Consider the following 16,820-nt stretch of genomic DNA (forward strand, 5'->3'; position numbering starts at 1 on the left):
CCACTACCCCTCTTTCGCCCTCCCCCCTCCCCCCTTTCCTGGCTCCGTGGGCCCGGGGTGATGAATGGAGGTCAGGGCAGGGCGCTGTCACAGAGGACGCGGCAAACCCTCCTCCCTCCCCAGCCCGTCGGGCGGGTTGGGTCGGGGGAGGTGGACTTGAGGCTTCCCCAAGGCTGGTTTCCTTATCATTTTCTCGATAGCCGCTACCCGACTTTTTTGAAGGGGGCGAGTTTAATAACAAATTTGGTTTCACTGACTTTATGCAATAGTTTATTTGCAGAATGAAGGTGACTACTGAGAGGAGGGTGTCAGAAAAAGGCTTGGGGAGAAGAGAGCGGGCGAGAGGAGCAAGGGTCCGAGGTGAAGCCGAAGGGAAAGCGGGGGCGCAGGGGAAGCCCGCGGGTAGGGGAGGAAGGCAGAGGAGATCCCATTTGTATAGGAAAGAGGGAGAAGTTGGAGGCGGGGGGAAGCGCAAGCCTAAGGCGCAACAGAAAGAAAATAGGTGTTAGGAGAAAAACTGAGTTTGAGAGACTTTTTTTCCAGCTTCCTTTCCAAGACTTTTTCTTAGCTCCGTTTTGCTCCTCCCCCTCCTCCCCGCCTCCTCTGGCCCCCTCTTCCTCCGCCTCGCGCGGTAATGGGAGGTTCCTAGGCAGGAGAAGCAAAAGGAGGAATTGTTTGCGAGTTCAGTCATCCAAAAAAGCTTCTTCCATATGGAGGCACCGGGTGCGCTGGGCGCGGCGTCCTCTGCCTTGTCCTCCTGCCGGCGCCGCCGCCGCAGCGGCCCCCGCTTCCTGCCGCCGGGTCCCTGAGCCCGGCCCGCGGTGTCAGCCGCCGCGCGCGCACACGCACACGCACACCCTGGCACACAGGCACGCACACACACACACACACACACTCACGCGCGCCGCAGCCGCACGCGCCCGCACGAGTCCTCCCTCCCCGGCCGGCACCTTCTGGGTCCCGGTCTCCTTTGTTGCTCCCCCTGCGGCCGCCTCCCGTTCTGTGCGTTCCCGGGTGTCACCGTGCGGGTCGGGTGTCGGTGCGGCGTGGTGCCGTGTGGCTCTCTCCGCGCCCACCACGCTGGCCCCCGGGCCCCGGCTCTCCCTTCCCAGGAGCCGGCTGCACCAGAGGTGAGTCACGTCGCTGAAGTTGTTTTCTTTTCATAAAAAGTTGTGTTTATTTGTTGGTTTGGGGAGGAGAGGGGGCGGGAGGCGACCGCAGGCCGGCGACGCCAAGGAAACGCCAGCGGGTGGCTGATGGGGACGCGCCGGCGGTGGGAGCTAGTCGGAGCGCTCGGCCCAGGGCTGGCGGGGGCTGCGGCCGAGGAGGGGCGCGCTGGCGCGGGGACAGAGGAATTGGGACAAGGCGGGCCGCGGGGTGCCTGGGGCACCGCATCTTATTCCCTGCGGTGCGGTCTGGCCGGTGGCTCCCGGAAGCTCCAAGGGTGGAAAAAACGCAGGCACAGCCGCCCAAACTTTCCCCAAAGGTTGACATCAGTGCCATGGCCCCGTGCGCCAGGCCACGGGGAGAAGACCTCCGCGCGATCGGCCAATACACAGAGCCACTCAACACTCTTGGTCTCTTTCGAGAGTGAGGGTTGATGGTATTGGTGTTTAAAACGGAAAACACTAACAAGAGGGACCAAACGGACCGGACCGGGAGAGAAACAGCCCCAGAAGAACATCCTTAGCTGGAGGGGTGGAAAGGACGAGGCTGAAGTGAGGTGTCCAGAGGTGTCCTTGGGGCTGGGGCAGCGGTGAAAGGGGGTTTGTGTACGTGTGTGTTCGCGCGCAGCGTGCTCCTTGGGTTGTGCTCTTGGAGTTTTTGTTTGTATAACTGTGAGAAGGTGGGGCCATGAACCTCTGAACAAGTGGGAATGGGCAAGGAACCCAGGGAGAATTTTCTGTTGGGTTTTAGAAGGTCCTCCCAAACTCTTGGGGTGCCCAAGGTTAGTTTGCTCTTCCAGGTGATGGGAGAGTTATGAGGGGTGGCCGGCTGGCAGACCTGGATGAGCTTAAGGAGCCTTGGGGATTTGTTTTATTTAGTTTTGTTTTGGGGATGGGGATGGCACTGGCAGGGTTACTTGAATGGTGGTTGCATCCCTCCAGAGATGTGGCAGTAGAGCTAAGAATACCCAAACCGCACACCAGCAGTCCTAAACAGGCGCTTTCTGGGTGTGGTGGGGGTGTTCTGCCCCTCCCCCATCCCTTCTCAGCTAGTTCAAATGGGTTCACATAAGTTTTTGACCCAGAGTTACCTCTTTGGGTGGACTAAGTGAAAAGTATATTTTTGGTGTCAGGCCCTGGTGCCACCTCCAGATGCCCTGTACCCAGCTCATATTTGTTACCCTGTTCTTTGTTGCCCAGAACTTTGCAGACATCGGCCATCGAGCGAATGGCATTTTCAAAATTCTTGAATGTGTGTACATTTTTGACTTACTCCACCACTGGGCCCTGAACAGGCAGTCCAGCTCTGTGATGGGCTTTTTTTTTTTTATTCCTCTGGTTACAGCTAATAAATCAATCCCTATTTTCTCAAGGGCAGCATGGACAATACTAAAACAGGGTCCTGTTGGACTGAAGTGGGGGCTGGGGGAGGGGAGCTCAGTACATCTGGGTGACCTGTTTTCTGAACTTTACTTAAAGTGACTCTGAGGCAAGAGCTTGGCCATTTTGAGGTGTGTAACAGGTTACCCAGGAACGCTTCTGAGGTCTTATAATTGGCACTTTTTAATGGTCTCATAATTGAAACCCAGAGGGTTCCCATGGTAATCTTGAAGCACCCTGGGGTCAGTGGGACAGAGGCAGGGTAGGAACAGCCGTGGAGCTATGACTTCCCTGCCAGATGAGTTTTTGGAATGAGTTTATGGAAAGAGGTAAAACTGAAAGGAGTTCCTTTAAGAGTTGTCTCACTGTGCCCCTTTGCTGATCTGGCTCTTCCCGTTTACTACTGAGTTTGGCCCTTCAGGTGGCTGGCTAGAGGCGGTGCACACCTACGACATCTAAAGATTCAGGTGGCAGACACTGTCCCTTTTATCCTCTTTTAAGAGATCTCAGAAGAGTAACATTGTAAGAGACGTTTTCTCAGGAGAATTTGCCCAAACCACTGGAGTTGACTTTACTTGGGAGAGGAGGCTGATGGAGGCCAGGGTGGTTGGCTCCTTGACCACATCTGGGAAGGGGATCCTGCTTAGCTGTTGACTAGTTGGCCAACTTGTGATAAGGGGATGATTTATGTTCCTTTCTGCCCTACAAATGGGTCCAGAGATTTTCTGTACTTTGAAGTGCTCTTTCAAGTGTTTGGGCTCCCAGCTCTCTTTAGCAACGTATCTGTGGTTTCCAAGCCCTAAGAAGAAGTAGCTTTTGCTCATGAAGTAATTAAGTTGACTTCCCCAGGGAACCCTAGAGTTTAAGCAAGGAGGGTGAGGAGTGAGTCTGGTGGTCACAGTATTTCAAAGGCCCCTGGGGGATCTGGGTTCAGATTTCAGCAAAGATACTGATATGATTAATGATTAAGGATTTTTCTCTCTGCATCTTTCAAACAAGTGAGAAGAAACCAAAGAAGACCCAAGTGCAACAGGTAATTACTAGCCAGTACTTCCTGGCCTCTGAAAGTATTAGCCTGGCACTAAAATATCTTATGCAATAGGAGCTCGCTGTCTTTTCTCCAAACTTCCTTGTTGTCTAGAAAAATAAGAGAGAGGGGAAGCAAATGGAAGTTGGAGGAGGAGAGGAAAAAGTGATTTGTTAGGTTTTTAAAAATCTGTTTACTTTAATATGTGGAGCTTCTTGTTGTCTCCATACCTCAATCCAGCAGGCACTTGTAGCACATTAGCCCCAGGGCTGGGAGCGTCTTGTGCCAGGAGAATAACTGTTCTTAGACCAAGGGTGGTTCTCTGAGCTACCTCCCCCTCCCAGTTTTAATTTATTGAACAAGTATCTACAACTAATAAAGAAACTGTTTTTGAAAATTACCCACAATCCCCTACTATAACACAACTTGTTTTTCTTCATCCATGTACATAATACTTTTCACATGGTTGTGACAAAAGTATAGACAGCCCTGCAGCGTCTCTGTGTTTTTGACCAAAGACACACAGAAAACAGGTATGTCCACCCCATTGCTATGGTGGAAATGACCCAAATCCTAAGAGTGCTCCCACACAAAGCCTTTACCCGTAATATTTTCATCATTTATGAGGCTGCATCAAATATTTGGGGCCTGGGACTGGGATGAAGAGGGTGTTTTTCATCTAGAAATCCATGTTAACTGAAAGCTCTCCTAAATGGGGCTTTTGCTTTTGTGGAGCCCTCGGGGTTGGTAATGGGCAGAGAGAGGGGGGAGGAATGCAGGAAGTAAGGCCTAAAGGATCCATCTGGAGTGGCACTGCCCTGAGGATTGGGAAACGCAGGTCGGGGCCCTGGCTCTGCATGTGAATTCCGCTCACACTGGTTCAAACCACTGAGCTAATGGGCTCCTACATCTCCACCGCCACTGAGTTAGACTCCCTCCCCAAGCTTATCCAGTCTTTCCTGCCCTTCCTTTTATCATTCCACCATCTGCATCACCTTTCTAGTCTTGCTCCCTCCACACTTGTTCATGCTCTTGACAGTTGTTGCTGACCCTCGGCTGGACTGCCCACTGTCTACATATCACAATGCACCTGTACTCCATCAGTCCCACAAACAAGTCACCACCCAGCTTAAAAACAGTCTTAGGCTTACAATACAATTTTTTAAAAAATATTTTGTATATTTATTTTTAGAGAGAGGGGAAGGGAGGAAGAAAGAGAGGGAGAGAAGCATCACTGCGCAGTTGCCTCTCATGCCCCCTACTGGGGACCTGGCCTGCAACCCAGGCATGTGCCCTGACTGGAAATTAAACCACGGACTCTTTGGTTCACAGTCTGGCACTCAGTCCATGGCGTCACACCAGCCAGGGCACAATCTAAATTTCTCAGCCTTGTCATATGTGGCTACATCCCACTTCATGATAATATTACTGCCCTGGGGAGCCTTCTGCTTCAGCTTGACCCATCTAGTAGCTGACCCTTGACTTTTGCTGGGTTTATTTCTTGCTTACTGCCTCACCACCCACAAACCACTCCTGTAAGCCCACCTTACTTTGTATGAAGTCACCTGAAAATGTGTTCTTAAGAGATAGTTGGTAGATGTTGATGGAAATGGGCTGCTAGATGCATGCTTAGGGACCGAACTGGCAACCGAGGCATGTGCTCTGACCAGGAATTGAACCCATGACCCTTTGGTATATAGGACAATGCTCCCACCAACTGAGCCACACTGGCCAGAGCATCCTTCATCCATTTTTCACTTCATCTCTAGCAAGGAGCTAGGTACCTGGAGACTTAAGGAAGCCTCTGATCTTAGAAAAACTGCTTTTTCTTTGTTTTCTTATTTATAAATTGGGTTAATAAGGAATTACTGTGGTTTGTAGCAATGCACCTTATAAAAAGCAAATACTTCAGGAGTGTTTGTTTATTTGGCTGTTCAAAAGATGAGACACTTCTCTTTTTCCTCAGTCCCAGCACAAGCTTCCAGGAACCCATGACCCACGATGTCTTGTCAACACTGCCACCATCGGAGAGAGCAGCAATGAAGTAGCGGAAGAAGCAGGTGAGGTTTCTGCCCACGGGATGGAATCTCTGGCCTGCTGGGTCTGTCGGTTTTCATGTTTTGTGTTGCCACTTGAAGAGAGAATGTTTCTCATCATCTGGCATGGGAAGGGTCCAGCTAGAGTGGAATGTGGACTACACATGTCGGTTCCAGTTTGGCTCACATACATTTTAGTCAGAGCCTGTGGTGGCCTCTTCTCCCCGGGGTAGCCACTCAAACCCCTCTTCCCCGGAGGCAAACTGTTGGACATACTGGGTACAAACCATTTCCTACAGGATTTGCAGGCTAGGACTGCTGTGGAAAAGTCGAACTCAGGTTTGGGCAAGGAAAGCCCTGTGTTTATGTCTCTGTCAGTGGTATTACAGTGAATGCCTTGTGATCCGATGTCCCGGGCAGTGTTTATCTCTCAAAACCCAGAGGGATTCTGTGTCGTTCCATCTTCTGAAGTAAAGTTAGGGAATAATTTCTCTTTTCCTAATGGTGAATTTGGCCTTATCTTCAAAGAAGGCCTTTGATGTTTGGGACAGGATTATTGGACAGTGAGAGGAAATCATAGGAAAAAGATCAGAGCCAGTAATACACAGTCAACTTAACTTGGTTGCCAGAGAAAATGTTGAGGAAAGTCTCAACTAGTTCTGGTTAGTAGCAGGAAAATACATAATATGGCCAGGGTAAGTAGGATTGAATAAAAAATAATGGAAAAAGAGCTCAGCAGTGGAAGTATGGCTAAGGAATGTTTATTCTTCTCTAACATGAGTTTGTACAGCATTGGACAAGATGAGGATGATGTCATGTATATAGACTGCAGCCTTCATCCTTTCCACAAGCTTTTATTGAGTACTTACTGTATACCAGAGCCCATTCCTGTATATCAGGATCCCATTCCTTCAGGGAAGGGACTTTAAAACTCCATTGTTAAAGTACCTGGACTGGGTCAATTGAGAAAGGCTTGTTGATGGAGAGTCAACATCTCAGGCCAAGTGTCACAGGCAGAGATGGGACTGGCAGCACTGCAGTGTTTTCTTACCTTTGCCCATCATTATTTTTCCCTGAAAATGTACCTTTCCTCAGCAGCTGTTAGGCTGAAGTATTCTTGAGACAAGAGATAAGTTCAGAGTACTTCTCCCCGCCCCCAATTTCAGGAAAGTTAAAAACTAGAATCTCTGCATTGAGTACAGAATCTCAGAAATGTGACTACTAGACAGGTTTCTAAAACCAGTTACTGAATACTCTCACAGCAAAAAGGAAGAAATGTGTCTTTTATTCTCTCATGTATGTCAGGTTTTATAGTTGAGAACTCTAGAAACACATGCCTGGATTCAGCTTTTTACCTTTCCGTTCCATTTGCGCTTTGCTGTACTGTCTGGAATAGGTTGGCTTGGCTCTGAAATCATTCCCAGAGTAGCAAGTGAGGGGACATTTATCTTAGGGACAAATAACAGTCACAGAGCTCTGCTGTCACCCAGGAGCCTCCGTGGCTGCTGAGAGATAACTGTCACACAGGATGGGAGTTACAGGTGAGAGGAGGAGGGCATGCGGAACCGCTGGCCTCGGAGAGCTCCCCCAGGCTGGGCTGGGATTGGATTCTTAAGGAGAGCCCTCCCCAACCTTCCCTGGCTCAGCCAATGTTTTTCCAGATTAGTCCCAGTCAAGTGCCTTTACTAGTCTGAATTTACCTAACATTATAATCCCAGCAGGTTTATTAGGCATGGGTCACAGTTAATTGGAGAGGAAAATAGGGGGGTTCTGGCTTTATTACTTTTCTGTGAAAGCAGATTATTTTACAAATCATCCCCCCGACACTGGACTCTCCTCCTGCTTTCTGTGTAACACCGATCATCCCACACTGGATTACTGCAGCCCTTCCTTTTCATGTCCCTGGGCCCACGTGCAATCCAGAATGTAGCCAGTCAGCACAGTGCCCTCTTTTGCAAGTGAGCCCACATGAAGTGATGGAAATTCATGGCTGTTTACCTCTGTCATTATGAATGGATGTTTTGTAGTGAACAAGTTCTATAAAAATCTGCTATGTTACAGCCACGCGTTCGATTTTAATGGCTCTTCCAACGTGCAGGCCTTGGAACCACTCACCTGCAAACCTCCTTTGACACCGTTGGTGGTCTGCCATCGTGCCGGCTGCGTCAGCGCCAGGTGAAAGCCCCACAGTCAGGTGCTTGGGTTCTATAGCCCTCTGTTGCAGGCACGGAGGCTGGGTAGTTAGGCCTGGCTTTCTCCTGTCTGGACTGTGGCAGCTTGCCAGCAAGTTTCACTGGGTGGTCTTTGACAATGGGAGAGAGGAGGGGTGGGGGAGCTCAGCTCTCCTGCCCGATGGGAACAGCAAGGTTGGCAACCAGTTCCCCATCACCAAAACACCACAGAGGTCTTGAGTTTGGGCGAAAAGAATGGAACTGGTTGCTGAAGGCAGTATTGTGATCGGGTTAATTTTTGTTCCTCCTAATTTACAAATGAAGCCTGTATGTGGCGAACCTCTCTCCCAAGAGGTGAGCACATGAGAACAGCAGGTCCCCTTCATCGTGGGAAGGAAGAGTTGTCACCCTGCCACTCGGAGTTATCCGTGGACCGGGAGGGCAGGCTGAGATTGGGGAATCTCCGTACCAACGAGGCAGCACTGCCTGCCTCTGCATCTTCCAGTGAGGTGGAGATAGCCGCTATTCAGCGAGCACCTACTGTGTGCCCAGTCCTGTGCTTAGTGCTGCAAGCATTACCTCTGCAGGCCCCAGGCAGTCCCATGAAGATGGGCATTATGACCCTATTCTGCAGATGAGGGAGCTGAAGCTTAAATAATTGTGGTGACTTGTTCTGGTCACACAGCTGGGGAGGGGCTGAGCCGAGATTTTCACACAGGGCTGCTGACTCCAAAACTCAGGCTCTGAAGGAAACAGAAAGGCCCAGACCATCTCTCCCCCGAAGCAGAGTTCCCTTAGTTTGGGGGAGCTATTTCTTTTGCAGCAAAATGCAAGGGGCAGGTGGGGCCCTTTACACAGCTGGAAGGCTCTGACGAGCTCAGCGGCGGCAGCATGAGGAGGCCAGGCTTTGTGCCCAGCTCGTGCCAGTCTTCGCAGGCAAAACTAAAAGCCGCCTCCACCTTGCGTCTCATCTCAGAATGTGTTTCCTGACTTTTTGTTTTTACCCCCGGGACGTCGTCTGAACTGGCTGTCTGAATCTTGCTTCACCGTAGATGCCAACTGAACCCATTGCTCCCTAGGTGTCTGCAAGTCTGATCAAGCAGGTCCTCCTTGCCCCAGGTGGCGTGAGCGGGAGAAGGTGTTTGGCTGAGCAGTTAACTTACTGGTCAGGAGACGGGCAGCTTGTACAGAAAAGCGCCCCGAGGAAGGAGGTAGCAGTTTTGACAGACAGGTAACTGACAGGAGAGGGAAGCCTCCAGACGCACATGCACAGGGCAGGCAGCAGGGAGAATTCTGCAGGCAGTTTCCTGCAGCAGAGCGGAACGGACCTCTCCCTCCTGGCTGAGGAGCATGGTGGAGATTTGGCTTTGGAGGACACGTTTACCCTCAGTTCCTTGTTTTTCTTTAACGAACGTGGAAAGCCTAAAGTCAGGACATTCTGGGTTAAGGCAGGAACACAGGACATCAGGGTTTAAGATATAATCATGTGACCAACAGGTGGGCAACTGGTTGGAAGTCATGGAAACTGTGCCTTTGTTTTCCCGTCTGCACAAGCTGCCTCCCCAGAGCACCATCAGGAGGCAGTGAGATGGCACAGGGAACACTTCTGATTCACAGAGTTCCCGAGCACCCCAAACACCCAAGGCCTCCGGCGTCCGTGCCCACCCAAGGTGAATAAGGAGATAGGACATTCCAGGGAATGGGTGCGGGTCAGGGTTCAAGGGCCGCACCCACTTCTGTGGTGTGTTTCTCTGTTCTGAGGGGGAGCCTGGGCTGGGGGCAGTTCAGTCCTATTGCCAGAGGCCCTTCCAGGTCGCTCCAGCTAACTTGCCTTTCCCTCTCTGGCGGGAAGAGGCAGTGAAAGGTCTCAGGGTCCTGTAAGTTGGGAGAGGAAAAGATCTTCTGGTGGGAGGATCCCGGTTAACATTCTTTCTGAGAGAAGAAGAAACAATGGAGTTTGGGGACTGTCTGGGGGATCCCACCCGAGAGGACTGAGGTCTGAAGACAGTCTTGGTAGGAAAAGCTGGAGAAAGATGGTTCTAGGAGGGAGCAGTATTTCTGGGGCCACTTTCAGGTTGGAGATTGTGTAGCATTCTGGGTAAGGGGAACTTCAGAACCAGACAGGTGTGCATGTGAACCCTGGCCTTGCCAATCACTAGCTGTATGTTATGGGCTAATTACCTAAACTAAACCGAGACCCCAGTTTCTTAAGGTTGTTGCAAGGAGGAAGCAAGATGCTGCTTGTAAAGAGAATGAAAGGTGTTATGAGCATTCAGTCAAGTGTGGCTGTTATTAGTGAAAGAAAGAAAAGAGGGACGGACGAAAGGAGGGTTACTGATAGATTGGGAGCCAGAGGGATGAGTAGTGGGGAGGCTGCACTGATGGAACCCTCACTGGTCCAAGGTCTACAGAGGTAAAGGGATGAGAAGGTGGGGAGAGGGAGGAGACCCCATAGGACCAGGCCCAGCCCTGGATGCACCATCAGGCAGCGGTCCTCAGACCCGGTCACTGGGAAGACTTTCCATGCAGCCTTTTCCTCTGCTGCTGCCCTGATCAACATCTTCTGTTTTACTGGTTAGGCTACTAACCCGCGAGTCATCTTTGGCTCTGTACTTTCGCTCATATTCTCTCTAATAAATTGGTAAGTGACATTGGTTATACCTTTAAAACGTATCCAGAATCCTGCAACTTCTCACCACCCAAGTCTTCCGGTGACATTTCCTACCTGGACAATAGTAGGAAATGTCACTGGACATATGGCAGGAGCTTCCTAAGTGTTCTCCCTGCTTCCAAATCCCCCGACCTCCCTGCCTCATGGTCTGTTTATGGAGAAATCAGTGTCAGCTTCCAGAAGAGAAGCCGGAACTCTCCATGGCCCCCTGTTCCAGCAAAAACTCCAAATACCTTCAACACCCTCAGCAGCCCCCCTTGCCCGTCGGCCCTGTCCTCCCCCCCCCCCGCCCACTCCCAAGGCTACCCTGGCCTCCTGTCTGCTCCTCCATCTAGCTGAGCAACCTGCCTTCTCAGGTGCTTTGCCCTCTGCCTAGAAGGCTCTTTCCCTGACACCTGCACATCCCCTCTCTCGCTGCATTCAGGCCCCTGACCACCCTTTACCAAATCACACTGCCACCGTCGCTCCCTCTCCCTTCAGCCTAACATTTCCTCCCAACATATATCTATTTGTTCTTTTGCTTATTGCCTGCTTCTCCTTTAGAATGAAAGATCCATGGGATCAGGGACTTTGTTTTGTCCCTTGCTCTCTTCCCAGTGCCTAGATAGAATCTCTTGTGTGGTGCTCTTCTTTTTTTTTTTTTTTTACTAATCTGCATGGGTCTCCTGAATATCAAAAGGGGCATAATGATCTTCAAACAAAATGAAATAATTACATGAGAATTATGTAAGAAAAATGCATTCTGGGTATTTGTATATGGAGGTATGTGGGAGAGAGAGTCTTGGTAATACAGGAGTGTCTGTCTTAGAAAAGCTGGCAAGGAGGGTGCGAGGCTGCAGCAGACACAGCCCAGCTCCTCTCTCTTCCTCAAGGTGGCTGACGCTCCCGCTGACTTCAGGAGCCTCGGCAGGTCTGCCAGCTGTTCCATCTGGAAGGGGAATGTAAGAGTGGATGCCTCCCTGGCCCTTCCACATCACTCGCTTAAGAAGAATTTATTGAATTTCTACTTTATGCCCAGCACTGGGCTAGGCCTGGCCAGGGAGTGCAGAGAAGCCCAGCGTACCCTCTCACTCCACCAAGAGCGTGTAGTCTAGTGTTTTGTCTGGGGTTTCCTGGCTGCTGGGGCTGCCTACTGTATGGCTCCCCCACTGCGAGCCCAGTTCCTGGGTTGAACTGGAGCTCTGGTGAATCTGGTTTGGGACCACAAGCCAGGGACATGAAGAGCGTGGGATGATTTTAAGAACAGTTCAGTCCCCACAGACGTGAGTGCCTGGGCGGGGCGGTCAGGCCCCTTGCCGGGCTCACCGGCCACACACACAGTCTCGGCTATTGGGGCGCACACACATGGAAGCACAGGGGACAGCGTGTTTGGATATCTGCCCTGAGGGGACTGATCTGACTGCGGACTGCGTCTTGGTCATTTCTGAGTGGGTTCTAGATTTAGAAGCTGAGAAAGAAATAAAAATAGGGATGAAGATCCCAAGAGGTCTTGTGCTGAGAATAAGTGTGTTTGAGAAATTACACTTCAAGGCCTGCAGATCAAACATCTACAGCACCTTGGGGAGCTGGGGAATAGCCCAAGCCTCCTCTCCAAGGATTTTTAAAATTGTATTTATTTTAGAAATTAGAGGGGAAGGGAAGAAGAAAGTGAGGGAGAGAAACATCAATGTGCAAGAAAAACATTGATAGGTTGCCTCTTGCACATCCCCAACCAGGGATCAAACCCACAGCCTAGGCATGTGCCCTGAGTGGGAATTGAACCAGCAACCTTTCAGTTTTCAGGTCAGTGCCCAACCAACTGAGCCACATGAGTTAGGGCTTCTTTTTTAACTTAAAAAAAATGAATAGCTTTTTTTTTTAAAAAAAGCAATTTTAGTTTTACAGAAAAAAATTAAGTGAAAATGACAGAGAGCTGCCACACACTCCTCACTCCCCGCCAACTTCCCATATTACTAACTTGTTGCTGTAGTAACTTTGTTACAACTGCTGAGCCAATGTTGACACATTGTTACTAACTGAAGCCATAGTTTACATGAAAACTCACTTTTGCATTATATGTGCATTCTGTGGGTTTTGACAATGCATTAGAGTATCATACAGAATAATGCTGCCTAAAATCCCCCGTGCTCCACCACTCTTTAGCCTCCTTCCTTCCCTCTCCCAAATCCCTGGCAACCACTGCTCTTTTTACTATCCTCGAGTTTGTCTTTTCCAGAATGCCATAGTTTGAATCACACAGTATATAGTCTTCTCAGGTTGGCTTCTTTCACTTAGCTGTCTCCTCTGATTGTAAACATGGCCTCTCTCCTACACACGCACGCACACACACACACACACACACACAGAGCTGGGGAGCAAGGGGCCAGCAAAGGAGGAGCCCAGCTCCCCGTGCTGAGACCCACCTGAACAGAGTCTGCAGAGCTGTTCCTTGGTCCACCGAGCAGGCCTGGCTCTGGTGCTACTGGAGTTTCGCCCAGGCTGGTAAACGGTCAGGAGCTGCCTGTGTTTGGGTTCCGCATCTGGAAGTGTCAGCTTTGCAGACCTTTCCATCCCATTCCCAAACAGGCAGGAGGTGCACCCGTCTGCCTGCCTTCCTCCTCTGTAGTTTGTTTTACTTGCTTTGGAGCCGAGCACTAGCAGTGGGGAAGTGAGCGCCCCCAGGCACCCTCCTTCAGACCACATCCTGTGCCTGCCACCACCGGACACCAGCCTCTTGGGTCAGCCCAGGTCCCAGCCATGTCTGTGCTGAGCCCTGGGAGTGACAGAGCCCTGGTCAGTCAGGGGGAAGACCCACCAGATGCAGAGAGATTGAGAACATTTTCCGCTGCTGGGACGCGCTGCCCTCTCCAGTCAGCCTCACAGACTAGGATTCCTTGGGAGCTTGGTGGCAGGAACCTCAGTATCCAGTGCACTCAGCAGTCCTTCTAGACAGTGAGGCTCTTTGGGGGACAGGGGATGGTGATGGATTTTATAACCCAAGCAAAGGAAGAGGCTCCTTGAACCCCACTCCAGCGCTGGACCCGTTAGGAGCAAGGAAAGTGCATGTGAACAGAGATCATGCAGCTCATCCCCCTGAACGAGGCTGGAAATTTCCAGGGACTGAGGAAAGGGGTACCAGGTAGAGTTCTGACCCTGGGGAGCAGGGACTGAACGTTAGACCCCGCTTCCATCACTTCCTGTTTGGGATAAACACAGAGCTGAGGCCAGCTGGTACCTTCTCATGCTGAAGGACACCAGCCAGGTGTGTCGAGTTCAGCACGAGGGAGGAAGGAGACTCACTGCCCGCCTCGGGGGCATTCCGTGCTGAGGACCCAAAGTCACACCTCCTCCTCCACTGGTTTGCTTTGGTGCCTTAGGCTGCCCTCCAGTCAGCAGCCGCCGACGGCCCGATGAAGCCTCTGCACTGCCATTCAGTGGCGCCGCCCGGCTGGCCCCAGTGCGAGTGCAGACTAACCACGCTTGCCCCAGGCTCCTCACTGAGACTGTGCGCACAGCGTTTAAAGCTCTCCGAGCTCTTCCGGGGATGACACTCTCTTCAGGCCAGCGGTTCTTGCTTCCGCTGTTAATTTCGTTGTCATGGTAGAGCCTCCTGGCTCCTTGGCTTCCTGGGTCTCACTCCAGAGGCTGAGAGCCTGTGACAGAGATGTCTGACCGTCTACGCTTCCAGAAGCCTCGGCCCTTGCCTCCGTTTGTCTGGGGAGGCAGAGGATAGAGAACAGCTGAATCATGTGAGTGCGGGCCCCCTCTTCCTTACCAAACCCAACCTTTACCCTGAAATCACCTCCTCATAATTCTGTCCCTAAGAGGTACAGTGAGATTCCCGGAAAAAAAAAAAAATCCCTGGTGGCTTCTCTAGGCACCTGCCAGGTAGTGTGTGTCCAGGGGCAGGGGCCACGGTTTCTGAACCCAGAGATAAGTATGTGATCTGACAAGCCATTTCTTTTTCTCCCGGTTTGGTGGGGTGGGGTGGGGTGTCTCCGAAAGGCTTCCATAAATAGCCTTTATATTTATAAATGTGATGCATTTAAAAAATCACCTTTAGTGTAAGGGATGGCATTCTGCACAGTGGGGGGCCCACCAGGCCCTGCAGCAGTGTGGCCGCTATCAGACTGGGGCCACCGGGAGGAGGCCCGGCCTGCGCCTTGCTCCTTTGGAAGCTTCAGTACTTTCTTTCCAGAACAATCCGTAGTAACCAGGGATGGGTTCCAGTTTTACCCACTGCCAGCCTACTCTGCTCTCTAGAAATAGCCCCCCACCCCCGGCAGTGGAGCAGGCAGGCTCCTTTTTGACAAAGTTCTGCATGCTTCCAGAGTCAGGAAGGGAAGGGGGACGGAAGCTCAGCTGAGGTGGAATCTTAGGCAGGCAGGACAGATTTTCCTCACACCAGGGAATGAACCAAATGCCAGTGCTGACGCCCGTGGTCTGGATGGAGGAAAAGCACCGAGACCTTGTTTCTTCTGATCTCAGCTAAGATGAGGGGTGTTGCCTTCCCTGGGCTGGGGAGCTCTGGCCTGTCTCCCCTGAGTGAAGAATGCCATTCATAGAAACTCGTGACCGCCGGCACCCTGCCTCTCTTCAGTCACCTGAGGCTTCACGCTGAGCTCTTCCTGGTTATCCAAATGCCCAGCAGTGAGCCCTGCGGAGGGCAGCACCTGTGCGTGCCTCTTCAGGCGTTCTCCACATGGGCCCAGAGACATGTTCGTCACCATTCAAGAGTGGCCTTTCAACTGCTCAGTCCACAGGTTATTGAGCACTGTGCCTGCTGCCCTCAAGATACTTATAACCTAACTTCTAAATGTTTCCCGAATCCAATCAACAGGGTCATTCCACGTGGAACCGCATTGCCCACATTTTCTCACTAGAGGAGTGCTTGGCTCAGAAGTAAGTGCTAGAGAGTCACCATTATGACCATCATGATTATTATTCTTTGGCTTGGATGAGCTGCTGATTTGTGATTCTTTCCCAAAAGCCCCTATTCTTAGAAGATTGGCTCCTTAAAGAGTTTTGTCCGTTATAGTATATTTGAGGGTTTCGTAGGTAGAGAAATGCAGGCCCAGTGGAAAAGGATGGACTTTCACCTGGACCTCGAGGCCCATGCACTTGGTTGGTCCTGCAGTCAGGGAAAAGCCAGGCCAAGTAGGGGACATGTGGTTGGTGAGATATGCTCAGGGTCCTGGGAAGGGCCCATCTTGGACAGGGAAGCCCCATAAAGGACGCAGAGGGCATGGGAGGCAACTGGCTGGCTCTAGATTCCCTGAGACAGAGAGCCAGGGAGATGGGCTCCTCAGGCCTCCTCTGGCTGCGGCCAACGGTCTCCTTTCAGGGGTGGGGCTGCTTCTTTGTCCCACCCCTGGGGGGCATTTGAAGGTCTAAGAGGGGGCACACCACCCTCACCCACGAGAACCTGGGCACCTACTGAAACCTGCCGGATGGTGCTGATGTGGGCTAAGCAAGAAGACACTGGGGAGGTGTCATAGTGGTGGCGGAGGGCGGGGACGTTCCTGGGAGTTGGTGAAGGATTAGGAAGATTTAGGAGGATCTTGTGCTAGTTATGTTATTGCAGGGGGTGGGGGGACTTTATTATCTGCTTATTTTAAAACTCAAACACACAAAAACAGAAAGAAGAATATCACAAATCCAATGTACCCATCACCCGGATTCAACAATGATCAACTCAAACAAAGGGGTTTTTAAGCTACTACTTTGTTTTCCTCACTGCGCTCCGTATGCCAGATGGGACAAGGATGGATGCCAGCAGGCTACCCCATCACACAGAAGTGCGTGATCCAGTCGTTCCCCCCCCTCTGCCCCCTTCCTAACAGTGGCATGGAAAGGAAGGAACACCAGCCAGGGCTACTCAGGTTTGATTCCCAGTCGCTCTACAGCGCACGGTGATGTTTCCGTGTCTGGCCCCACCAAGATGTCGAGCTCTTAGAAGCTCTTAGATAAAGCTTGAACTTTATCTTTGGATTCCCCAGGCCTCCTGTGGAATGGGTGGTCAGTAAGTGTTTATTGATTTGTGAGGCAAGTGACTCCATGAGGCAGGGTGGGTTCTATCTGGACAGGTGTGAGTAACGTGAGTACTTGCTTCGCTATGTGGGGGAGGAGAAGGAGCGAATGATGGGATTCGGAGTTGAGTAAGGTGCTGTTACATGAACCCTGCAGGATTCTGAGTGGGTGAAGCATTAGGTGTGATCCTTCTGCAGGGCAGGGGCTCCTGGTTTTGCTGAGAAGGACGAAGTCAGCAGTGAGAGAGAACAAGAGAGGGCTGGATCGGGGCTGCTGTCTGCCCGGGCCCCAGATTCAGGCATCTGCCTGCCTTGGGTGTTGGGGGGGACAGGACTCTGAGAATGAGGCTCCAGTTCCAGA

The 16,820-nt window shown here is 51.3% G+C and overlaps 1 protein-coding gene across 6 annotated transcripts in view; it reads left to right on the top strand.

Moving 5' to 3' along the window:
- Positions 1–661: 661 nt before the first annotated feature.
- BOC (BOC cell adhesion associated, oncogene regulated) overlaps positions 662–16,820 on the top strand; it is a 72,264-nt gene continuing 56,105 nt past the window's right edge. For 3 of the 6 annotated variants that reach the window (XM_045851736.1, XM_045851733.1, XM_045851739.1), the window contains exons 1-2: positions 662–1,130; positions 5,540–5,633. The gene's annotated coding sequence lies outside the window, so the exon portion shown is untranslated. Of the gene's footprint in view, positions 1,131–1,708; positions 1,719–3,545; positions 3,580–5,539; positions 5,634–7,764; positions 7,785–16,820 lie in introns of those variants that run through there. The other 3 variants (XM_045851734.1, XM_045851737.1, XM_045851735.1) reach the window with 3 other exon arrangements.

Source organism: Phyllostomus hastatus, unplaced genomic scaffold (genome assembly GCF_019186645.2).
Source record: "Phyllostomus hastatus isolate PE091 unplaced genomic scaffold, TTU_PhHast_1.1 phas_contig_86, whole genome shotgun sequence".
NCBI lineage: Eukaryota > Metazoa > Chordata > Mammalia > Chiroptera > Phyllostomidae > Phyllostomus > Phyllostomus hastatus.